The sequence below is a fragment of the Drosophila guanche genome, unplaced genomic scaffold (assembly GCF_900245975.1).
Source record: "Drosophila guanche unplaced genomic scaffold, DGUA_6, whole genome shotgun sequence".
Classification (NCBI taxonomy): domain Eukaryota; kingdom Metazoa; phylum Arthropoda; class Insecta; order Diptera; family Drosophilidae; genus Drosophila; species Drosophila guanche.
This window is the reverse complement of record NW_022995747.1, coordinates 7,303,354-7,329,742: the sequence shown is the minus strand read 5'-3', so window position 1 is coordinate 7,329,742 and position 26,389 is coordinate 7,303,354. Positions and strand designations below refer to the sequence as shown.

Below are 26,389 nucleotides of genomic sequence, written 5' to 3'. Positions count from 1 at the left end.
CCATAAAAATTATATGTACATTATGCCAAGCGACAGCTCATAAAGCAATCAATACCAGGCATCAATAAAAAAAAAGAAAAAAAAAAAACGTAAAAAAAAACTAAAGCACTCTCGAGTTCCGCTTTTCTTTTCGGGTTGATTGAATGCAAGTGTGCAAGTGGAATTGTAGAGTAGAAAGTGTTGCCCACCCACACGGAAAATCTGCATAAATACTGTCCGCCAAATAAGGCCAAGAGAGTGCCGTGCCTGTGCCTGTGCCTGTGCCTAACGGCCTTGTGCTTGTGGGTGCTGCTCCCGCTGTTGCGGCTTGCAGCTGATGATGTTGCTGCTGCTGCTGTCGTGCCATGCACCGCAGCAACATGGCACAATAAATTTCAAATTTGCTATGAAACTTGTATCAGAACATGTCCATCTTGGCGGCCCACACTCACAGGAGGACCCAGTCCCAGTCCCAGCTCTGGCCCCCCCACTGGTACATGGATGAGTGAAAATTTGCATTGGGACTTTCACACACAGCTGCAGCATAAGCACAACATCGAATATGTAGGTCCACAGTGGGGGCTACAGTTACGCTATTGATTAATGCCTTAATTAAGGCAACGCTCCATCAAATCAGAACCAAAATCGAGCAGCCCAACCCAGTCGCAGCCCCAAAAACAAAACAAAAATATGATTGGCAATTGTTCGACGGGCTACACAAGTAATTTATCAAAATCAATACGGGAACTGTCTCAATGCCGCTCCGGACTAATAACAAGGCTAAATGCCGAGCGGAGCAGACAGCCCCCCAAGTCACAAAAATTTGCATTTTAACAAGTTAATTTTTTCAGCTGCTGACTGTTGTTCTAAGTCATTGCAAAACGGTAGCTCACGAATTTTGGGCTGTTACTTTCAATTGCCTTTTGACTGGCGACATAATAATGACAAACCAGAAACAGGAAAAAGAAACACACAAAAAACTCTTGGAAAAAATCTAGTCAAAATCTGGGAGTAGCAAACAAAAAATATAACAAAAACTGCATTGCATTGCTCAAGCGTGACATGTTAATTGAGTTTTTATTTTCCTGAATTTTGAACAGTTTTTTTTGGTTGTTCGTTGGGTGGGCGCGGTGGGCGTTCAACCCCCGAGAGTGAGTAGAAAAATTGTGACAGCTGCCTGAGCAACAGCAACTTAATTTTGGGCGCTTTCAAATTGGATTGATATGAAAATATATAGAAATTAAAGTATTAAAGCATTTACGTGCAGAGACGCCTCTGCCAGAAATCATGATAACTTTATTGATTTTGGCAAACGAGCGCCGGGGCGAAGACATTGAATCCGAATCGTGAGCTTTGGGCCAACAATCAAATCGACAAAGAAACCAGCAATTGTTGCTGTTGTAGCTGTCTGTGACGTGATGGCTGCAGGCGCCACTTGGCAGCCAAACAAAGGAGACACTGGCTTTGGCTCTGGCTGAAGCTGAGGCTGGGGCACGGACCAGGTCCGGGCCGGGCCGGGCCAGGCCAGAAATTCTGGCTAATCAGCACAGACAAAAGGGTGACGCTCCCATGTATTTAGTTTTGAAGGCTGACTGCCATTCATTAATGCCATTTAACCGGTCATGTTGTAGGTGTGTAGCCGTCTAACCGTCTTTGCCTCGTACTCATACTCGTACTCGTGGTATGCCTGGCAATTTGTTTTGCTGTCATGTCAAAGTGCAATGAAAATATTTTCACTTGCCCATCGAGCGACACACACCACTTGACATGAGACAGCGAACGTCAAACATTCCGCAATGCCACCCAAAAGGCATCTTCATAAATATTTTCTACCATCGCGATGCATCGGCAACGTGCAACGGCAACAGCAACGACTGCATCTACATGGGATCGGGAACGGGAACGGGAAAGGGAACGGGAACGGCAGCAGCATCAACACTCCCACATCCCCAAAATGTCTTCAACAAACATCGTGTGCTGTCTGGGGGCTCCTTGAAGTTGCTTTTTGCCTCGATCAAAATGATTTTCCCCCCCTTTTTTCTGCTGTGGCGTCTTTTTCATCATCATCATTAAATTCGTCAAGATGCAAATTTCTTGACTGTTGTTGTTTGCCAGTCGTGCTCATCTCCCTGGTGCTAGTGGCTAGTGATGCTGAAGATACTTTGTACGGTGGATCTGAGAAGCGGGAGAGAGAGAGAGTAGTGGGAGCAGTAGGAGTAATGTCTCTGCTGGCATTTCTTATGGCCTGACATTATTTGCTGCTTTGACTTTGCTTTGGCTAAGCACAATTTATGATTATTGCACCGGCTCTTAGGGCCACCTGTGGGCGTTCTCCGCAGCGCCCATATAAGAGCACAGATCCCATATAAGTATGGCATATATATGTATAACTCATAGCTGAAGTAGGTACATAAATTGCTCGTGACTGCAATTAGACAATTGTCGCCGTCATCCAAACTCACTCGGATCAGTAGCTAATGAATTTTTATTTGTATATGTCTTACAAGACAACAGCAGAGTGCGCGGCATACGAACTAGACTGCTGCCAGTGCAGATCAGTCTTCATTGTGTTGGTGTTGTTGTGGCTGTTGCTGTGCTGTTGCTGTTGCTGTTGTGGCTGCTGACTTTGCTTTGGCTTGTATAAATTACCATAATAACAAATTACGGATCATTAAGATTGTCAGCTACTTCGTTTCAATTAATTAACCATTAATTACAAACCGCCTGAGCGGCAGAATGTGGCAACAGCAACGACAAATGCTGCACATGAGCAACAAAAGAGGCTCCACAACAGAAGCTGCAGCAACATTTTCCTGTGGCCTGAGAGCAACCATATTAGCCACCACGACAACGATGGCAATGGGATGGGGGCATGGGGACGACCACAAGAAGCCAAAAGTAATGCAATAGAAGACTGAAGACAACAGCAGCAAGTGAGGAAAAGTCCCCAATGAAAATAGAAAAAGCAGCTGTGCGCAAATATGCAAATTTCACAGAGTAAAACAGCAGCAGCAGCAAGAGACTTCACTTTCAATATATAGTAAAGGATGCATTGCCTGATGCTGTTTTTGTTGTTGTTGTTTGTCGCTTTTCCAAGTTGCACAAATTGCATTTTACCATATAAAACAATTTCAGCTGCTGCTGATGCTGATGTTGCTGCTTCTCGCACAAAGACAAAAGAAACCCAACTCGAACACACATATTGTCATAAAGTCGTATAAGTAGAGAGACAATACACCAAGTGCAACAGAAGAAACTGTGACAAAAGCACCGAAAACCCATACAAATCCTAGTGCCCGTACCCGTACCCGTACAAATTGAAAGTGAAACTCCTGGAAACGAAACCAAACACACAGAAACAAAAAAAAAACACACACAATCCAAATGGAAACAAGAAATTTGCATAGAAATGAATTTGCAAGAGTTTGTCGCGTCAAGTTTTTGAGTATAAGTATGGCTATAGTCGGGAATAATGATGTTGGATTACAACCAGATCTTGGGAAAGGGAAATCTAATGCAAATTATTGGTTAGCTCAAGCAATCTAGGTAATTGAGGGAATTAGCCCACACTAAGCTCCATAAGGTGTTGAAACATTCTGGGACTTGATTTATTGTTGGGAATGTATCTTAGTAACTCAATTAAATAATTAGCCTAAGTAACTTGGGTTGCGGCTAATAAATATAAATCTTGGACAAGCCATTAAGCCATTCAGTTTGTAAAACATATCGTTAAATGTATTGTTAAATCCATTCATCTTACTAGATGGCCCGAGCGGCGCCATTATTCTCTCCCGCACTACTCTCGGTCTTGCTGATTGCATGCAGTTGATCTATAAAAAACTTTCAGCTATCAGCTTAGTTCTTAGCCCTCTGTCCGATACTCTCCTGCTCTGTCCGTGGCTGTGGCCTCCTTTTTGGCGCAACTTTATGACAGGCCAGAGCTGAGCAGGGTTCGCTGTCGAAGTCTTTTGTATTGGGCATACAACAGGCACTGGTACTGGGACTGGGAGTGAAAATATTTGCATATAGATTTACACACCCACGGGTCGAGAGTCCAGAGAGACTAGAGATCTAAGAGCCAGCAACAATGGCAAACGAGCCTCCTTTTAGTTGTATTTATATGTATATATGGGAGATACGATGCCAAACTTTAAATATATTACACTCTAATGCCTTTTAAACCGAAACTATAAATTTCTTATCGCCGATCGAAAATCAAGCGTGCTCACCAGCAAGTCACAGTGTAAAGAAAACTCTGGCCACTGCCACTGGCACTGGAACTGAGGCTGAGGCTGAGACTGGTGCTGAGGTAGTGGCACACACCCTAGTTTGGTGTGTGTTGCGGCTCACTCGTGCGTCATATTCAAATGTGGCCCGGTCCAGCTCCAGCTCCAGCTCCAGCTTGGATCTGCAACCTCTCAGTCAGATTGCGTTCGCCAGATAAGCGCAACGCCAGCGCCACTGTTTCGCTGACTATAGCCCTGGTCGCGGACTCTGTCTATGGCATTCTTTCAAAGGCCGTTTGCCAGTGCCACAGCCGCAGCAAGAGGTAGAGCTATAGCCACAGACAGAGTCAGAGCCAGAGCCAAAGCAAGAGCTACTGCTAACGGATTCCCAACCAGGAACCAATGCCATAAATGGTCGAAATGCATGCGCTGCCTTAAAAAGTCAAATGTGTGGATAATAATTTTGATTTATTGCAGTCAGCCAGCAAGCTAGGCGGCAAGAGCAACAGCAACAGCAACAACAATCTGGGCTAGATAACTCAATGGCCCCCCTTTGCGAGTCCAGGCAAAACATTATCAGGGGGAGGCTCAACCTGCTGGTGGGTCATGGTGGGATTGTGGGGCGTGTGTGCTGCTGCTGCGGTGTGGGGCGTGTGCCAAACATGCTAATGAGCCAACTTTCAGTGCTGACCAATCGCTGACCAGCAACAAAAGCGTCTAACAATGCCCACGTTTGCCAACAAAATGAATTTTAAGGTTTTCTGTTGCCTTCTTTTTGTGGCTGCTGTTGCTGTTTGACTTTGCATAATTTATACATTTTGCGGTAGCTCAGAGTGACCGCAACTCTTTCCCGTTTAGCCTGCATTTTAATTATGAAACCCAGTCGGAACAACTCGTGCCACAGACCCAGACCCAGACGTAAAATCGAATCCAAGCAACGCCCAAAAAATTTTGCACAATCGACTTGTAATTATAATTGAGTTATATACGTAGATATCTTTCAGTTTCCTTTGTTAACTTGTTGCCCAAGAAGTATTTTGGAAAAAAAGAAAGTCATCTACTTTACTTTCTACCTTCGATATGGCTTTTATCAGACTGCGGCATTCGCTTATCGCCTGGCGATACACAGCAGCTGCAAAGTCATTCATCTTGCGGGCAAGATTCCCGCAGAAGAAGGAAAATGAAGCTACAAATAAAGCTGTTGGCCCCAGTGATCTGTCAGTTCTCAGTGCTCTGCCGGGCACTGCTTTTTAATTGCATGGCAAATTGAAGCTGACATTTATGCTTGCGCTCCATTTCGCAGATTTGTTCCCATTGGATTGCCTGGCCGCCAGGCTAATTGCCCAGAAAGCCACAGAATCCTCCTCTCTAACGGGAGTGGGACTTCCAAATGTGTCTTCCTCAATCCGCAAGCCGCAAGCCGCAAGCCGCATCCCAATCCCCATCTACGTCCACCAGCTAGACACGATCACATGCAAATTGAGCTGTTTGCAGTTTCGTTGCTGCAGTTGCCGAGTTGTACGCACAATTAGTGTTCGCCATTTGGCCCGGGACAACACTCAATGGCAATTAGGGTCGGGATCGTACAAATTCATTTCGAAATGCCAACTCCTTGTCAGCGTGTGTGAGTGTATCTGTGCGTCTGCTGCATATCTGTGTGACAAGTGTGCACAGCACAGTGAGTTGGACAGTCGACAGGGGCACGCAAATTGTAATTTATGTGACAAATTTTAATGTACCTCTAGCGAAAATTTATTGGGCTTTGACGAGCCACACGAACACCACTCGCCTGAGATGCTCCAACAGGTGTATCGAATGCGTTTTATGAGGAGCAGCCACCAAGAGGCTGCTGCTTGTGTTGGTCATAAAGCACGAGGAGAACAAACGAGAAACACTTTAAAAATCGAAAACCCTGTTATGGTTATTTGAAGATGGAATCGTTTCGCATGGGGATCCCATATCAATCAACATTGAGCTGCTAACGATGCGAGTTTTGAGCGTAATTTAGCTATGGTATTTATTGTTAGCTATGTGATGCAATCGTCCAGATTCCCATACTAAGGAAAGTTAAACAATCGATCCGCAAACACCTTCGATAGCACTTGAGGCCAAGAGATAGACCAACACTTGAGAGCTTGAGACTGCCTTCATTCAGTGGCAGCTTCCAGATTCCATTTCATTCCATTCATGCCGGAAGCGAGTCCGACTCATTCAGCGATGTGTTGACTCCGAACAGGTGTACGCAGGCCATGGAGCAAGTCACATTCAAATACCATTTATCACCCGTTACCCACGATACCCAGATTCGTCTATGACTTAAGCCGAATGCTGGCTAAGTGATCGCAGAGCCTTTTGTCCAGCGATTTGTCAATGATGCAAGCTTACGGCACCAATATATAGAATTTCCCAAGCGAATCCATTCATTAATTTCTGTCCGTCTGCCGGAGTGCGGGGCAGTGCGGGGCAGTGCACAGCGGGACAGCGCAATAAACAGAAATCAATAAAAATATTTCAAAGATCTTGGACTAAGACAAAGGCAAGCAAAACGAATTTAGACGCATTTAAATACTCCACCGATCGAAATCGATTTGCATTTAAAATCGAATCAAAGCTTTATAATTTCCAGCTACCACCACAAGCCGCAGCCATAAAACACCCAACTACACCCACGCTCAGGCTCATCCTCAGGCCATCGAGATGCGAACCAGTTTATAGAGCTGGCTCATCAGTCATTTTGATAGCCACAAATAACCGGAGCTGAATCGCTATGTTGTCAAATAAATTGATCTCGAAATGGATGTTGTTTAAAGGCCCTTAGTTACATTTTAAGTATATGTGTAGTAGCTGCTGGAGTTTCAAATGGAATCTAATGCTGTTGTTGGTCCAATTTGAGACTGAAACTGAATATGCACCAAAACACACACACACACACACACACACACAGGAAGCATGCATAACATTAAGCAAAAATACAGAAAAGACAAGCAAAAGGTCAAACTTGAGTTTGAGAACTCGTTTTGTCATTTGGCAAACAGCACAGCAAAACTAAAGTAAATGCAAAACAAAATAGAAATAGAAACAAAAATCAAATAAAATAAATTGCCTCAATTTCGCATTAATGAAATCGAAATTATTAAAATGGGAAATTTGTTGTCGCTGCTGAACATTTCCTGTTCAGGCGATAGGCCATAATGGAACAGAAACCAACTTATAAAAATTGCAAAAAACCGAATGAAGGAAATTCCGTTAAAATATTTGACCCAATTTGCTGAAAGGTTCACAAATAAAATAAATAAAATTCATTTGTCTGGGCAATGTAATTTATTGCATGTTTTGCTCATTAAATTGATTTTTCCTCTTTGATTTTGAGTGCCAGTGTCATTGTCAGTGGACAGAAAGACAGACGAGGACCAGAGAGAAACCGCCAAGGAGCCGGGAAGAGCACGAATGTTTGCTGTTTGTTGTTTCTGCTGCACTTTTGCAGCACGCTCGAGTTTCATAAAAAATGCCAATTAAGCGTGAATATAAGTGCCAGATAATTTTTCGGACAGCAGCCAATGTAACCCAAATTGCCAAAAAACGCGACAGACTTACAGCCAAAACAAAAGCAGCAAGCAAACCAAATGGACAACAGGAGCCGAAGGTAAAAAGGTAAAACCAAAACTCAAAACGAACACACACAAGTTTCAGGGGTAGAGTGCTCTTTCAGAATGGAGTTCATGGCTGATCTGAAGGAAGCTAAATGTATTTTAGAGTGGAATACATTCGTATCTAAAGTTATTATTTTCATTGATTTGAAGTCATTGCAATTTCCATAGAATCTCTCAACAAGACAGCTCAACCTAAATTGTGTTGTTAGCTTTCGCCTGTGCATCAATATTTGTTCATAGATAGAGGCTTGGAGTGACCTCTTGACAGCCTCAATGATGGCATCAAAAGCCAGCCGCTGCCCTCATAATAAGCCAGGCTCATCTCATATCATTCCACAGACATGTGGCTCATCTGCCTTCACGGAGGGCATTCGAGATTCGTTTCAACTTTAGCGCCTGCCAAGGCAGCCTTAAAAAATATTTACAACACTCAAGTGCATCTCAAGTGCTGGACCATGCCGATCGATATGCCCATCCATATCCCCATGCCCCAACCGCACAACCGCATCCAAGTCCACATCGTGGCAGGCAAAAACGAGAGCCCCCGAAAAAAAGTAAATTTCAAGTTAAGAATAACGAACCAAAGTATTTCTTCTTCTTTGACTTGGACTTGGATTGCCGTTGTTGTTGTTGTTGTGGTTGTTGTTGCTGTATTTTAAACATTTTTCATTTCAAAACGACAGGCGGACTGCTGTCGTTGTCCATGTCTGTATCCAAGTCTTGGATTGGATTGGTTTTTGGTATTTGTGGCATCGTTTTCGGTTTCGTTGGCGGCCTCGGTCGAGAGTTGCGCCGGGTCTCGTGTCTCGGGTCTCGGGTCTCGGGTCTCCAGCGGAATTTCGTTTCAACTTTGACTAGTACCCCCCCTACGAGAGCAGCAATGACAACGATAAAAGTTGAAAGCGTTCCCAAAAACGCTCGCTAAAACAATGCCAATCATAAAGTGCCGAAATGTCATTGTCGGGCCCTGACTTGTGGGGGGGAGATTTTCGGTGTTATCTGTGGAGGCTTTGGCTTGGCTGAGAGGCGGCGTTGATTTTGATAAATGTTTAATTAATTTTGTGCCTCGTCGAACATTAAACTTGGCTATTTTCTGACTTAATGAACAGAAATTAACAACACACTGAGATGCCCAAGAGGAGATGGGCGAAGAGGAGACAGAAGCCCAGCCATGCGGAAGATCTTCAAAGTCTCAGTTGTTTTTTCTTCTTATTTTGGTTTTTTTTTTTTCTGTTTGTTAAACTGCGTTTCTTTAGGTCTTTTTCTTTTCTCATTTACATTACATTATGCTGGCTCTGGTCTTATGAATGAATGTTGTTTACACACACACACAGACATGTGAAAAATGTTGTAATTAGTTTTTTTTTCCAGTGAAGAGTCTGTTGTGTCTGCGGCGCCCAGTGAGTGATTTTCAACAACGACTGCAAATTACAAGTTATTATTAATGTTAACAAGCGAAATCTCCCAGTATTTGTGTATGCTTATGCGATCGTATAGTGAAAACTCATTTAGCAGGGGGTCCACCTCCTTCTCCACCTCATCTGCTGTTGATTTGCTTAAAGTGTATAAGTATTGTATGTGCATGAGTGTGTGTACATATGTATGTGTAGGTACATTAATGACTGTTCTTGATTTATGCGATGCGATCAGTGGGGAGTACGAGTACGAGTAGCAGCAGAGCGGGGACCTTAACCAGCAAGTGGGTCACATGTCCCGTGGGTATTTGTACTTACAGATGGGCTACACGAGTCGCTGCACCTCCACCAGAGTACAGAAACACGGCACAAACTACTACTAAATGCGGCCATTAAATGGAAGTACTTGTAGAGATGCCACAGTAGCTGGGGCATTACATAGAATTCAAATCAAAAACACAAAATACGTTCCACAAATAATTATGCAAAGAGCTTTCAGAGGAGAACAAAAAACACCCATTGCACAAGCCACAACGACATCGACACGAACTCATAAAATATGCAAAATGTGTGCCAGGCCAGGCTAGGCTGAAGTCCCCTTCCCAGTCCCCGTCCCCGTCCCCGTCCCCGCTCAGCAGTCAACAGTAAACCAACAACTTGTGTCAATAAAAATCAGGCAAGAGCACTGGCTGGCATCCTCAACCTCATCCTCATCTTCATCCTCCTCCAACTGCATCTGCATCTGCATCGGCATCGGCATCTACCACCAATTCAGAGAGCTGGCTGCACTTGTTCGAATCATCTGGACGGGCAGCAGCGGCTACAGCTGTCGGCCACGGAACGAGCCACATCTGAGTGTGTCTCGAGTCTAGACAGCAGACAGCCAAAGTCACTTCAGATTGCACATTGCTTCCTGACTGCCGCAGAACGGACTGAATGGACAAAATCGACAGAGTCCGCGGCCGGATTCAATGAGCCGTGGCAGAAGGATGGGGGCATTCGGCTTTATGGCCAAATGCTCGTACAGGTTGAGGTTGAGTGTGGGATTCACTGGCCCGCTGGTATACATAGACAAATGTACATAAAAACCAACAATAAAAAATTCATCTGCACCATGAAACTGCATCAAAAGCCCAATGCTAATCCTAATCAGAGGAAAATTTATTGACAACTTTAACTTAAGTTGTATAAGGATTTGCATACTGTCTCAGCAAGAGAGAAAGAGAGATCTGCTCGGATCAACAAATCAGTTTATGTACTTGAGGTATGTGGATTATCAACAGGAAGTGGCTCCCAGATGCCATTCGTTTGGCGAATTTTTATGTTGATCGTAAAGCAGCAAAGGTGTTTGCTGTTGCAGCCATACAAAAGCACTTATGATACTCGAAAGAAAAAAAAAAAACCAACAGCAATTACAGCTGCAGCAACAGTCACATAAAGAAAATTGTTTTGTATTTGTGGATGGAAGTAACTGAATAAATAAATAAATAAAGCAAAGAAAAATCCAAATCAAATGGGGGAAAAGTTCTCAAAGCAGACAACGCGATCCACACAACACACACAACACGGACAAATACTTTATGACACATGACGACGTGGTGGAGTACGGGAAAGGGCGAGTGAGGTACAACGAAACCCGACCGAAGCTGAAGTGTAACTTCCCACTGACCCAATTTACAAGCACTTAATGCCAAAAAGGAGAGAAGTTGTAGAAGAAATAAACAAAGACGAAAGTGCGCGGTCGGGGGTAATGCATATCAAATAAAGTTCATGCCACAAAAGCAGCAGCAGCAACAGCAACAATAACAGAAACAACGACAACAGCAACGACGAAAATTATGACCAAAATAGACAGCACCCAGCAACAACATAAACAACAGCAACAAATACAACACCAACGAAATTTAAATTAAAAGCTAAAAACTCCCACACATAAAAGTCGAGAAAGAAACTCGAAAAAGTACGAGAGTATGTATGTATGTACATACATATGTACGAGTATGTACATATGTATTTGTATATGGGGAGGTAAAAAAAGGTCTGTCAAAATTAAATCATTTCGGTGGCAAACAACATAAACCGATGGTTAAAAGTTGATAATGATGATGCTTGGATAACTCTCGTTATTACTATGTTTCTTGTTGGTGTTGTTTCAGTTGTTGTTGTGGTTGCTGCTGTTGTATCTGTGCTTGTTGCTACCTTTTGTTGCTGTCCAGTGCGTTGGTGGCTGGCACTGACAGCGTAACAAATGCTATTTTGACAAAGTGTCTGACATGAGGAGCGTGGAAGAGAAGCAAGAAACAGAAAGAGCCATAGGGTTAACACAATCATGCGAAAGTGAGAAAAAATGGAGTGCAAAATGTGCTGCGTGTCTGGGGAACACACATATGTACGGTCACATGAGTATCTGTAGAAATTCATGAAAATTTCTACCTCGGATAAACACCCGCTAAGGCTAAACGAACGAACGAACGAACGAACGAACGAACGAACGATCCAGACAACACTTCATTCCGGGGTCCATTCCACTTGACGGCCAGGCTTCCGGTTTCATTTGAGTGAAATTTTCTATGCCCCTGTGGCATAGATTTATCTGTGAGAAAATAGCCGCAAACTGCGAACCAACCGAACAGCAGCAACATTTTTCATAGAAAATTATGAACATGACCGTAGAGAAACACCAAACACCCAACCAACCAAAGGCATGCTCCGAAATTTGCATATTCCTCCCTTGTGGCGCTTTAACATGTATTCAATTTTGGGAACTGTCTGCTGCATGGTAAAAACATCTCACGGGCATCAAACTTTAATTATTAATATTAGAGATTAGAAAACATGAATGCCAGCAAAACAACAACGAATCGTAAAGTTCGACAAAGTCAATCAGTTGCTGATTTCTCAACCTGCTGGCTGACAACAAATTAACAGCTTTTATTTCATTCATTTTTTCTATTTGGAAGAGTTTCTGGCTAAACACTAAATTTGCCGTTAATTGAGGAAAATCTTGGGTCCGGCAGCATAGATGCTAAATGGTTAAATGAGTGGCTAATTTTTGTAGTACAACAAAATAAACAAATAAACGCTAGAATTGGTAAATTAACTAAGGGAAATTGATGAAATGAAAGAGAGAGTGAGAATGTCAAATCATTCATCAGTCAGTCTATGTTCTGGCTTTAAAGTTCCACACACTTTGACTGCTTTGGCTTAACACTTTCGATGAGAAAGACTGGCAAACATATTGCACAAAGATTCACACTAACTGGCATAACGTAACCAGACTTTCATTGATCTCGACCCATCTAGTATCAGTTGTACACGTTCCCAGATGATAGCTTATGGGCTTTCATTCATAATTTTTAAAGCTGAAAGCGCAAGCGAGTTTGTTGGCCAAGTCTTTTGTTCCTGTCTCGGATTCCCCTAGGGGCTTTGATTAAGAGTTAATACAAAAATAATGCCCAAATGCAGCAAAGTCTATCTTTAACTCCAGTTCGTTGCCCAAGTCTTTTGTTTGCCTTGCTGAATGCGACGTTGATTTGGATTTGTATTTTATTATTTGTATTTTCCGTTTTTAACTTTAACGTGGCGACGTTTCACTTTAATAATTTTAATGCCTTGAGCTTTTAATGACAGTCTTTTAATTTAAATGCCATTAAGGTGTCTCTTTGTTTGTGTTTGCTTCTTTCCTGTGAGCTTTGGTGCCAATTGTTTTGCGCTTGAGCTCTGATCTTTGTCTCTCTTCAGGGGCTCTTCGGTGACTGATTGTGTTGCTCCCATTTGGGATCTTATCTGAAATTGATTTCATTTTCGTTGGCGGCCTGCACACACTATCCATATAGTGGCTACCCACTGTCCCCACTGCCATTTGATTATTTATTATATTTTTATGCAATTTAAATAAATAGATAAAACTGATTAATATTCATTGATGGCTAATTTATGAGGCTCGTACGCGTCAGCAGTTCTTTTTGTGTGTGTGTGTATACGTTCGTGTGTGTGTGTGTGTGTGTGTGTGTACGGGTGTAGGGGTATCAAAGCTGATATTAGGGTTTCGGCTACTGCCGCGTTTGGCTTTAACTTTCTTCCAGAAACTGGCAAAAATTATCAATTATGAAGTCATTATTATTTACAGCAAACCAAACACATAGCCAGCCACACTTGATTAATAGCTTTTCGGTCTTCGGACTTCGGGCTTCGGGCTTGTCAAGGGTTCAACTGGTGCTCGCCGTTTTCTATTTTCGCAAGTGTTTTTTCTATTTTTTGCACAGAAGGTGTTGCCGGAAGATTTTTTCTTTGCCTGAGTCTTTGGCTGTTGCTGCGCAGTTCTAATTAGCTAATTATACGCTAAATTAGTATATAATTATTGCTGGCCGGGCATGCGCTGCCTTTGCTCACTCCGAGTGTCTAATTTGGCCCGTTCTTGCAGTGCTTACGGCGAAACACAGCCACTCAATGGCTGTCAAATGTGGCTGATAAGACGGGTATACAAATTATGAAGAGATGCGCTATCATCGCTTCGCCAAACTCCTATTCAATTTGCCAAATTCTTAGACACAAAAGAGCAGAAAGAGCGCAAAGAATTCTCTACAAAAGTATAAGCGCCAAGAGCTTGATTAAAATCCTTTTTGTTTTCATTATATATATTTTTTGATTTAATTTGGCTTTGTTTTGCGGCTTTTTGGCCATGTTTTCTGTGGTCACCCTGCGTCACGACTTTCCAAATACAAATCAGCGATAAAACCAAAATTTATGCCTGCGATAAGGCAGCCAGCATTGTATTCTTATATAAAACTATTGGGAAATATGTATGTATAATGTTTATATATATATAGAAACTATAGAAATTTGAGTTTAATATGGATCTGCTTAGCATAATGTGCGTTCGCCGAAATATAAAATAAGAATAGACTAAAAACTTAGACAACGAACCTGGCAACAAAAGTTGCACTTACCGGTTTGATATTTTTAGACAGATGTTGTCGGAAAGTTTATCCAATTTTAACAGCCTAATAAATCCACATAAATATGTACAATGGAGGAGCTGGTGGTGTGGCCATATAGGATATGATTAGGTTGCTGAGTTTTCGGGCCACACAAAAAGATTTTCAGATTTTTAGAATTTTTTATTAAATTTTCAGAGATTTTCATTAGTTTTTTTCCCACAGCCGCGACTCAGAGTCAGAGTCAGAGTCAGCCTCAGCCCATTATGGGCATTATTTATGGCCACCAATTGTTGGGCAGATCGGAGACACACTCACAGACCGGCACTCTCTCGCACACATATCATATCATATCGGATCACCTTATCGGACGAGGCATAATTCTTGAGCTGCATTCATAAATTTGCTTGGCACTATTTCATTTGCATTTGACGGCTCCGAGATATTCTGAGACTGAAACTAATTTGGCGCACTGGGGCGGCGGTTAATTAAAAACCGTGCTCCGTATCGCAGACGGTGTTGGAGTTGGAATCGGGTTGGGAGTCAAGGTAGGAGACGGAGACGACGACTTCCGTTGGCGGGCAACATCCGTTTAGCGTGGTGGGCGACAGGAATCGCGACGAGAGCGAAAACGTTGAAAATAATTGACGTTACACCGACGGCAAATGAACTTTTACGGAAGTCGGGGAGATACTCGTGTAGAATACAGAGACGAAACGCTCCGCTCGCAGCTCTGAAACGCACGCAACGCTCAAACACTTGAGACTGAACTGAACCAAATCTCGCTCTTGGCCTGGCCAGCATGTCCAAGAAGTTGCTGGCCAACGGCGGCGGCATCGGCAGCAGCGGCCGTCGCTCGAGACGCGAGCGTCGACAGCAGCGTCTGCGGCTGAGAGCGTGACGACAACGCTGGCAGAGACTTTGACTTTTTGTTGCTTTGATTTCAGTTTATTTTTGGGTTTTGTTAATACTATTTTGGTTGTTTCTGGCTATCGGGGAAGCGGTAAATGATAATAAAACTTGCTGTTTTTTGTGTTTATTTTCGCCAACGAAAGAGTCGATTCAATGGAACCATTTCGGAGCTTTGTTAAGAGTCTCGCTGGGGCTCTCTTAGCAAATCCGATTCTGATTTATGCTCTTAATATATTTGTCAATTATCTTAACGTTCGCTGCTGCTTGAGTCGTCTATTGTCTGGGGGGTTTCCTATGAAAAGCTGGGATTATTTTTAGAATTTGCATAGTCTAGCATGTAGCATTAAAACTGTCAGCATTTTTGATATGGTCTCGCCCCATAAATTCAACAGTTTACGAGCTTGTATTCTATATCCCCATGAATGGGGGAGCTGTGCAAAAATATGCAACCCTTTTGACCTCTGTTTGATTGTAGTTTATGGGGAAAGGCTTTTGGGACACGCCCAGTCTATTGAACTTTTCCCATAAATATACGAGATGATTTCTCACAACAATTATGCGCCGGCTGATGCTGCTGCCTCTGCTGCTCCATTGATAGAAACGCTCTCATTGAGGCGTTCTCATATGGCTGATCTGCTGCCTTAGCTCCAGTTTTTTTTTTTTTTCTAATTTATCAAAAGCTTTTAGTCAATGATTTCGAATTTACGATTTCGATTCGCCTCAATGGGGCCCATGGAGCCAGAGCTACAACGACTTTGACTTCAACTGCGACTGCGACTGCGACTGTGACTGCGATTCCGGCAGCGAGTCTTTCTCTTAAAAGCCTGGGACTGGGACTCGCCCCGTAAACAGTTCATTGAGTGGCGTGCCGCAACGACCTGACCCCCATAAGCGTTTCACTAATTCATGCCACTTATTAGCCACAAGACAGCAACAACAAACGACTTGCACCTGCCTCTCGTGCTCCATTTGGAGCATTTCAACGTCAATCAATATGCATTTGAACTCCATCAATCGTTCGTTTCGTTCGTTTGCTTTTTTTTCTGTGGGATTTGGCTCTGTCTTTGAGCATTTCTTTCGCCTCTTTCTCTTTCGATACGATTTTATGGCTTAATGCCGTTTTCTGGCCATTGAGCACTTAACGCTACATTTTCGGGATGGGGAGGCAAGGCATTACCCCGGCTTATTGGTCTCTTCAGTGGGTATCTGTGGGTATCTATGATCATCTGCTTTGCATTTTATGGCATCCGTCCCACAGCGGCCCTCTCCTGCTGACTTTTCTCACATTTCTACGCGTGAATTTCAATTTTGTTCACATTTGTCTTTATCTACGTATTTCTGTATATATTCCTCCCGTGTTCTTTTTTTATGAATTTTTAATAATTTCTTTTTATGTTTGATTTGACACCCGAGCAGCGATGAGTGGAGTGGAGCGTTTCCAATATTAACGGTTTCTTAATTACCCCTGTGCCCCCGTGGCCGTAACTCCAAAACAAGTTCGCTGTCCCAGTCTTTTGTTCTCCTCATGTGTAAGATCTCCCTGTGTATCTCCCTGGCCATCTACCATGACAGTCAATGCTCGACTTCTGCATCTCTCGGTTCTCGTATGTAGATGGCATAGAAAAGTGAAATTGAAATTGAAATTGAAATGGGAAAAAGCGGAAAACGAGAGGCGGGCCGAAACATACATATAATAATGTAAGAAACTCTAGTAATCAGGGGAATAACAAAGGGGCCACCAGCTCATTAACTTGCCGCTTTCGTCAACTGCCGAAATCTAGAAAAATGACCCGAGAATAGCGCCATGTCATGTGGTCGACGGTGTTTCGGCTCTCTCCATCTCTCTCTCTCTCTCTCTCTCTCTCTCAGTCCCACAGTTCAGTTCGAAGTGCTGCAAGCTACCAGAGCTACCTGGAAAACACTTCCCTGCCATGGATCCCCATATGCTACCGACTGAGGTTTCCCCAACTACATCGCCAGCTCTGGTATGCAGCGCCCACTCAGGCAACGTTTATTATTTCATCTTCGTGGAGCCTGTTCACCGCCCCCTTTGACCCATTTACCGTTGGACTTCTGTATCTGGATCCGTATCTCTGTGTGTGTGTGATGTGTGCATGTATCTTTACGATCTCGGTGTGCGTGTAGTGCCACTGTCCCCTGGTCTTATTGTTGGGTGTAACTATTAGTTGGCTACGTTTCCAGGTCAACGGGGCAATCAATCATTTTATATGGTGTAGGAAATTTGTATACCCAAAGAGCCGACACCGCCCCCTCCACAGCCGCTGCCGGCACAGGAGAAGAAAGAGGCGGGAGGACTGGAATTTATCTTTTTTTTTTTTTTTTTGGCACTTTACATGCCCTTGTGGCAGAATTTGGTATTGTTAAATGAACATTTAACATTGGGTGCACAAAGAATGAGCCTATTTATTGTCGACTACGTCAAATTGATTGTCGGAATGCTTAAAGACATGTGACATAAATAAATCTATATGTATTTGAGTTTTCTAGGCCCAGAAATAGCATCAAAGAAACAAACCATTTGTCAAGAATTTGCTTGATTGTTTCCGATTCGAAAGCTACAATGGCCCACAGAAAATAAAAGGACAATGGGCACATTAATAACACGTGCAAGAAAAAGCTATGGAAACATTCGTAATACTTGATTTCCTTCCTTGTTGGTTTTTCTTGCCTTCTGTAAAATTCCTATAAATTCCTTGAGGCAATGGCTTCATTTTCTCCACTTGCCTTACCCGTTTTTCCAGCATATTTCTACAGGAAGCGCATACCAGACGCTTTTTTTCTTTTCTTAAATACAAAATACAAATAAAAAGCTGCACATTCACGATACTGAATACAGTTTGTCGAGTACTGACCGGTGCCTGGGGCTGTTATGAAAATGAGTTTAGCTTTTAGTTTTTTGTATCGAAATGAACTTTTCACCGGGGCCCCTGGATTCGAGCGGATGTGGAGAGTGTTTAGCGGAAAGTGAAAAGTGCTGCTTAAAATGACTTAGTTTGCAGGTTTCGCCTTGCCTTGCGGAAGTCACCTTAGCGGGTACGAGTACCGGCAACAACAAGTTGTCTTGTCTATCATGGAAAACCAATTTCCATGCCAATGATTTATGAGCCGCTTAACCGGCCCATTACAATCTTATCTGTGGGCTATTATGTACACCGTTTGAGCTGACAAAATATATTGTGCTCGAAATCTAAAGCTGCCTGCCACGCTAAACTTCAACTTGGATCTGAAGCGGAATCTGAATCTGAAGCTGAAGCTGACGCTGACATGTCGCGCTTATCGCCACTAAACTATCAACAGACAGACAGACAGACACAAGAGACAAAGCCCAAAAGCCCAGGCCCATACCCATAGCCAGACCAAGAGCAAAACTGAAACTGTGGCAGAAACAAAGGCAGCCCAGTGTGTGTGCACAGTGTGTCTCAATTGTTTGCCACCACGCACGCGCGCAATTACTTAAACATGTCCAAGAGCGAGTCCAAGAGGTGAGCTGAGCCCACATTTGCCAGGTGCAAGAGTGCTTACGAGTCTTACGGCTCGACTCGTGCATTTGTGTCGGTGCCTGTGTGGGGTATCCTATGCAAATGCAAATGCAGCTCCAACTCATTGAATGACCCTCGTTAGGCCTGCCTCCTCTACTCTCCACAACTCTTTTCTCCTCTCCTCTCCTCTCCTCTCCACTGCTCTGCTTTGCTCTGCACTGCTCTCTCCCTTCCCTTCGTCTGTCACGCTTTGTTTGGCCTGTCAAGATGACAAGTGTTTGCTTTGCTTTTGGCCAAGTCTCTGCCTCTGCCTGTGCCTGTGCCTGTGCCTGCGTTTGTGCCCTGTCTTTTGGTCGGTATTGCAGCTGGCGCTCCGGCAATGTAAACTTGACATTTGATAGCATTTTAATTAAAAAGAAGTCGAACGGAGTCACAGGAAAATTTATGACGGCGCACTAAATTTGTGTTCATGTGCGTGGTCTCTCTCTGAAAAGCTTTTTTGGAGCACTCTGATCTGTCTATAGATCTCAAAATTTTATCACGCAGAGCTCAGAGTGCTGTGGAGGTGGCTCGTGAAGCCAGGAGGAGAAGGAGAGTCAGCGTAGCTGGCCGGGGCGGCATGTGGGGCGTTGTCCGGGGGCAGGCGAACGCGAACGGTGTCCGTGACCGTGTGGCGGGCCCAGCAAAATGAGGTCGAAATTATTTGCAATTTATTGAAGGCAATCACAATGCCTATGAACTATATTTCCAAGCAATAGCTCTGGCCGCGGCCGCAGCATCAGCCACAGCCACAGCCATGGCCTGGCCTGTGGTTGACTGTGGTCGGGTGTCGGAGCGGTTGGTGTCGGCTGAGGTTTATTAGTTCTTCAAGCTGGTCTTTTCATTGAGCCATGAAATTCCGTTTTCTCTCCTCCCCTACTGCCCTCTGCGGCACTCTTTCCCGCTAAAGTTAATTTTGATGTTTACTCTTTTTTCCGCAAGATATTTGCTGCAGACCATGTTGCCTGTGCCTGTGCCTGTGCCTCTGCCTCTGCCTGGCTGCCTTGCAGAGGAGGGCGAAAGCTAAGGGGAAGTGTTGGATAGATTGCCAGGAATGTGGATAAAACTTAAGTGGACTAGAGTTCTTTGATGGAGGATAAGTTATATACGTTTGTGTGTACCTGGCTACACACTTACAGCCATTATGCTGCTGGAAATGAATTATCAGGTGAAGCTTTGTTTGCTTTTCAGAAAGTAATCACCATCCTTGCAGGAAAACACTTTCCAGACAGTAAATATCAAAGTTATCGTCCAGTTTCTTCATATAAGCCATATCTCTAATTTGTAAAAAGAGTATTCAAACTTTTGTTGGAACCCCCCCATAGCTCTTCCATTCATCACGACTCTCAGTCCATGAATTTCTATCTCCAATAATTCGGCGCTGTTTCTGTCATTTTCGTATCTTGATTCGAGTCGAGTTAATTTTGCTGGTAGCGGGTGGTTGATTAAAACGGAAATGTCGTGCGTTTAGCTTAATGATTTTCAACGCCTTGATTTTTGCCTCTTTTCGCTTTTTTCAGTGCCAAAAACTTTGGCATCCATCCAAAGCGAATGGGCATACGAAACACATTTGAGGTCTTTCCAAAGTCATAGCCATATGAAGTTGCATTCACGTTCTGGGCTTTAGATTTGAATATCTGAAGGAGTTGGGTAACTACAAAAAGCTTTTCTACTGCTTTTCATGTTCTGCCGTGATCGATGAACATTGTTGACTCACAAAAAGATTCAAAGCTAGATAGATAGATCTCTGGGCATCTCCAACTGTATTCTCATTTCCAGTTTCAGGCTCTTTTTTGCGCAGGTGTTGGATAGATATGAAAATAGTGCAAAATCGTGCATACGATATTTGTACGTGATGCCATGTTGTGGGTGTTGTGGGTGGAGGAGGTTGCCGACTCAGTTTCTGCTTCCCTGACTCTAATTTAAGCCACAAAACGAACACCAGACAAAACGCAAAGCACAAAGAGTCTCTTTTTTCTTCAGGGTAAGTAGGTAAAAATGTGATGGTTGTCATTGCGCTGGCGGATCGCTTGGCTCATTGAAATTGCCCGAGTTTGGCATTATCACAGCTCACACAGACTCATTTCAGCTCAAGATCGACGTCATTAAAAAACGTTTAAAATGAATTTTTGCGCCTTTATTAAGCCTGACATTTGAACAAAGGCTCTTGTCAGCTTTTCTGTGGCTGTTGTCTATTATTATGATTAAAATATCTCAAAGAGTGGTTTATTTTTGTTCGACTCGATGCCGCTATTTTTCATTTTCCCTCCCCCCTGGCCAGCACTCCATTCCAAGAGATCTGTTTATTTAAGTAGCCCCCTCCAGACCGTACAGAAATTATTGTTGATCTTTTTTTTAGGCCGTTTCATTGTTGTTTTTTCACCGGACTCGTACAGTGGAGGTTTCTCAAAAATCAAACTGCTCCACATACACGGCATTTAACGCATTCAATGGCGATAGCGATAGAGTCGCTTTTCATTGTTGTTTATTTTTATAAGGTCTGGGGTCCGGGACACACCTTAAACGAGCCACCGAATGCCACCGATAGCCACTGTACCGCCACCGCCACATCGAGACCATCGACACCACATAGTCGACGATATTCGTAGACCATATCCCAGATACAACTTCAGCTTTAACGTCGCGTCGGCGGCACTGCCCAAAAGCCATGCCGGCATTTAACAATTTTCGATTTGTTTTAAATAAAAGCAATGACATGCCGCAAAAGTATTAGTATGAACAACAATCAAAGCCTGCAAAGGCGCAGCAGCATATTGGTATTGGCTTGGCATTAAAATCGGTAAATAATTCACGCCATTAAGCGTGCGACGATCTGTGGGAAGCTCTCTCCCCCAATCCCCACCAAAATGATATTATCCCATGGGAGGCCCACTCCATTAGCTGGCACCGGAATCTTGTTTGTATCTGTCTCATAATTTTTACATTTCGTTTGGCTTATTTATGGTGCAATTTCAGTTGATAATTTGCTGCCCTAAATGTGTCCACACTCGATCTTCCGACGTCATTCCAATAAATGTAAATGGAAATGTAAATGACATATGTCAATACATATACAGAGATAAATTCAGGCTCGTTTACATATGTTAAATGTGATTTGATTGACATAAAGAGAAGAAACAACCCTATTTAGATGGTTATCTCTTCGAGTCTAATCAGATGGAAATTTTCGATTGCCATCCGAAACACTAAACAGGGAAAGCTACTCTATTCCCGAGAGAACTCTGTCTGCTGTCCTTGGCTCTCCCACACCCACGCAAATGTGTTCGATGCAAAGGAATTCATCATTTTGACATTAACGAGCGATATGCAAAGCTGTTCCCGTCTGTGCAGGTTTTCCCCCAAATTGCTTAGATAAAGTCGTTATCGCTCGTTAATTGAATTAGATACGAGTAGTATTTGAGCATGCATATTCATGCTCAATCAAAATTCTCAAACATCGGGCTGCTTTTGGTGCGGCATTAGCTATGCAATCACCTAAAAGCGGAAAAATGTATACTATAATTTGTTGTTTCAGATTAAATGTTATTGTTGCTGCTCTGAGGTTGAGCTCATTCCAAGATTCAAATTTGGCCTGCAAGCGCTCGTAAAAAAAAAACAACGAGAGTGGTCGAATTTAAAATCAATTAAGACAAATTTATGCTGACATGAGACAAATCTGAGGCAATATTTTCTGCGTAGGCGATCATTAAACGAAACGAAACCAAACGAAACGAACTACAGGTCCAGCCAAGGGGTTAAGCATAGGCTAGTGGCCAGCACTACCGTTTTTGGTAGCAGCCCATTGTCAGGGCCCACAAAAACAAATGATTAGGTGATGTAGTTATTCGGCTGCCAGTGTTTCGGCTCGGTTTGGCTCCCTCTGATTTATGCGACAACAGCACGCGATATAGAACAGCTCCTAAACTATCGATGGATAGTGCTGGAGCTGAGGGAGGCCCACCTACGGTGCGATGAATAACAATTAGTGGCATAAATCAATGACAATCGACCATCGACAACGGAGTGTGTGTGTCCGTAAAGGCAAACAGGCGCATAAATAACGATACATTCATGGAGGTGACCAATGGCAGTCACCCATTGGGATGGACACATTGCTAAGATAGCTCCCGGGCCCGTACCCGTGCCCGTGCCCGTGCCCAGCGAGCGAGCCAGCGAGCCAGCGAGCAGTTCACTTGCCATCTTGTCTCGGGGGCTCTAATTGCTTCGCGTCAATGTTTATCCAACTGTGGGTGTTCCGATCCACACGCACTCCGTCTCTTGTTGACCGCCATACGAGATTTTTGTTGGTCTTTTTTCTGTTTGCTTATTCTAATGAACCCAACTATATGTACGAACGAGTAGAGTCGCGAAGGTAGGGGGTTCATACATATGTACTGTACATCTTTTCAGAGAGATCGAGAAAATTGCGATGGTCCCAAATGATGTCATGTTGGTCATGTAACTCAATTTCAATTTACATGATCGATGCTCTCATGCCAACAGGCAGCTGTGAGAAAAATTGATTGCATTAAAAGATACACTCTCCAAGAGGAGGTTCGGGGGATGGTTTGTGGGCAGAAGGTGCTGGGGGCTGAATGTGTAACTGTGCAGGCGTTCGATTTTAATCGCTTCATTTAAAATGCCGCTCGATACGCATCAGTCGGCTCCTGCAGGCCAGGTCCAGAGACAGAAACAGACGCAGAGACAGTGAAGTGGCAGCCACCATCCGCCGCATTGCGTGCCACTTGCTGCGATCTCGTTTTAACCAAAAGAGCACTAAAAATCCAAGAGCGCTTTTGGCCAAAATCGAAACACAAATGGCCGCCGCACCGTTTGGCAGCCAACTGCCACTGCCACTGCTGCAAGTGCAACGCAACTGGAGCTGCCACTGCCGCAAGTGGCAGACAGCGCTGCAGATTGGCTGGCCATTTTCTCTGCAGAGTGCAAAAAAATCAAACAAAATTTTAATTAAATTGTTTGCCTCACTTGGCCATGTGCTGTATTTTATTGTTGCTCCTGCTGCTGGCTAAAAAATGTTTTCAATTTTAATTAAAATGCCCCAGCACACGGGACTGCACTTAGCATATGCATTGGATAAATCTTCCCCGAGTCATAAATACCTATGTACACTTATTCGTAAATGTACATTTCCTCTTTCTACCTGAGCACACACGTGTGCCGTAAATCAAATTGCCTAATGATGCATTTAGCGCATGAAATATGCCAATCCACACGGCCCGAGCCAAGCCGTGGCCGCGGCCGCGGCCGCGGCCGGGTCACTAACTGCCGCTAATTTACGGGCCCAGCCGTGCATGGCCTATCAAAGTCAAGGTGGATATTAAAAGTTGACTGGAGAATACTCGCACTCGTACGGCAACTTCTGCCGTCACCTCCTCCTCTGCTGCTTCTGCTGCTAACCGCCACAGCACTTGCATTTACATGCGCATTCAGTAATTCTCACAGCCGGCAAACACACACACACACACAGACACACAGAGAGTCACAGATGTACAGACATCTCGTAAAATATACAAGACGCTCAGCTCGGAAATCAGAAATCAACACCCATACAAGTGCACATATCATACTAATGATGCGAAATGACTTTAACGGCTTTTCTTCTGTGGTATGGTATCAGATTTATGGGCGTATTAGGCAGAGTGGCAAGACATTAGCCATTTCCCACATCATCTTTCATTGTACTCTCTTCTTTGACTAATTTCATCTCTCAAATGTAAATTGGCGAAGAGTTAAGTCTACCCTCCAGGGTATCATTCTGGTCGCTGCTGTGATTATACTTTATGATTCACACTAGCAGTGCTAACAACTACAACAAGGCCAGCAATGACAGGCCAATGGTCTGTGGCATGGTATGGGTATCGTATCAATGGTCTTGGGTCTGTTGCCCGAGGAGGCAAGAGGCAAGAGGCAAGAGGCAAGAGGAAGGTGATGATCAATGGCCAACTGGTTCTTTGCTCTCTCCCGCAATTGCAGACGGCAAAATGCAGACATCGTCGCTTTTTTCTATGAAATAAAGGTCAAATGAGCCAACAAGACAGCCGACAGCCACAACAACAGCAAAATGGCAGCAGCAACACCAACAGCAACAGCAACAAGTGTCTTTTTTTCGCTGTAGGCAGACTGCATTGCATCTGGGGCTGGCTGTGGAAGTGAAGATTTATGGCATAAAGATTCTCAAGTGTTTTTTTACATCTTACGATTTTTGCTGCTTTGGACTGACATTTGTTAAACTTATTTTGGTATTTTCGAGCGATTAAGCACTTTAATTACGTGTGTAAAATGCTCCTGCTTAATTAAGCCGTAAATGGGGGGAACTCTTTGAACTTTATCAGCAGCAAATTGAAGTATTTATTCTGCCAATTGGCTGCTATCGTTCCGCCCAATCATTCGATGGCAGAGATACGGGCGGAGCACACCCAAAAGAAAGTTCGATCCCCATTCATTTCCGCTGGCACAGCACATTCCATTCCATTTCATTTCTAAAAAGTTCATTCACAGAAACGCTGGGTAAAGGGGGGAAACTTAATTCGAATCGTTTAACAACGGAAGCATTGGGTTGCCAGTTGGATAAACGAGCGCGAAATCTCTTCTGCTCCACTTAAGATACACGGACAACAAAACCAACAACACAAAATTAATCAAAACAAACAATAAAGAAATGGCCAAAAGCAAACAACAAAAAGTGCTGGCCAAGAAATTGGGTCCACGCAGAGGGGCACAAGCACAGGCACAGGCACAGCCGTACAACAATATTTTCTATATTTGCCCTTGGGCACAGTCCACATTTTGAATGATTCAAAAGAGGAGCAGCTCTATATATTGTACGAGATAGATTCATATTTCTCGTTTTTGTGCTTTGTAATATCCAAAAGGGTGGGGAGGGGGAGGGGGAGGCGGGCATCACAAGGGGGTGGCCCAGAAAGTAGAACAAACCATTGAACCCGCATAAGGCCGGAGGAATAAAGAAACCGAAACAAATATTCAGCTATGAAAAGGCCAATTAATATGAAACTCGTTTCAATGGAATGCCGGGGCCTTATTACACTTATTTATATATTTTCTGTACTGGCTGTTTCTCGGTTTTTGTTTCTTTTTCTATTTCTATATCTATTTCTTCGTCTGCTTTGTTTTTTCACTTGGAACATTACTCATACGCACGGTTAGTCGGGTTAAACATTTTTGCTGGGCAGTGTCACGCCGCAAACCGCATACCCACTGGCCACACAGCCAATATTTACGCTTGGCTTTTGTCGTGGCTTATGGTCAGGTAGCTGTACCTTGCTGCCACCGCGTAGCCGCTGCTTCAAAATGCCACACGTTACGCATACGCCTGGCTGGCCCATAGCTCATAGCCCCGGCCATACGAGTATGTGTGTGTATTTTGTCGTGGTCGTGATTGATATGAGCTCGCATAATATGATCGATCTCTTTTCTTCATCATCAATTACACTTTGTATAGCTTTTGGCCCGCGCCGAGGCTCATTGTCCGTTGGCTGGCCATTGGCCGTTGTTGGTTTTATAATCATTTTTTTTCCTTATTTTTAATAATAGCTCGTGTTGTCTTAGCCGTTTTTTTGCTTTTGCTGGCATTTGTGGGTTAAGTGCATATTAGTCGCTGTTGCCTTTTGGCCACACACAGACCCCAAACGCCAGACGCAGGCCTCTTCAAGTGGTTAGCTCCAGCTTCTAGTAAATCATTAGCTGTTTCGA

At 43.6% G+C, this 26,389-nt stretch overlaps 1 protein-coding gene across 2 annotated transcripts in view; it reads right to left on the bottom strand.

Annotated features, from left to right (window-relative positions):
* Window positions 1–26,389, bottom strand: part of LOC117583366 (box A-binding factor) — a 67,402-nt gene that overhangs the window by 8,994 nt on the left and 32,019 nt on the right. The window contains exon 1 of one of the 2 annotated variants that reach the window (XM_034271647.1): window positions 14,220–14,941. The exons of the other annotated variant lie outside the window; for it this stretch is intronic. The gene's annotated coding sequence lies outside the window, so the exon portion shown is untranslated. Of the gene's footprint in view, window positions 1–14,219; window positions 14,942–26,389 lie in introns of those variants that run through there. 2 annotated transcript variants of the gene reach the window in all.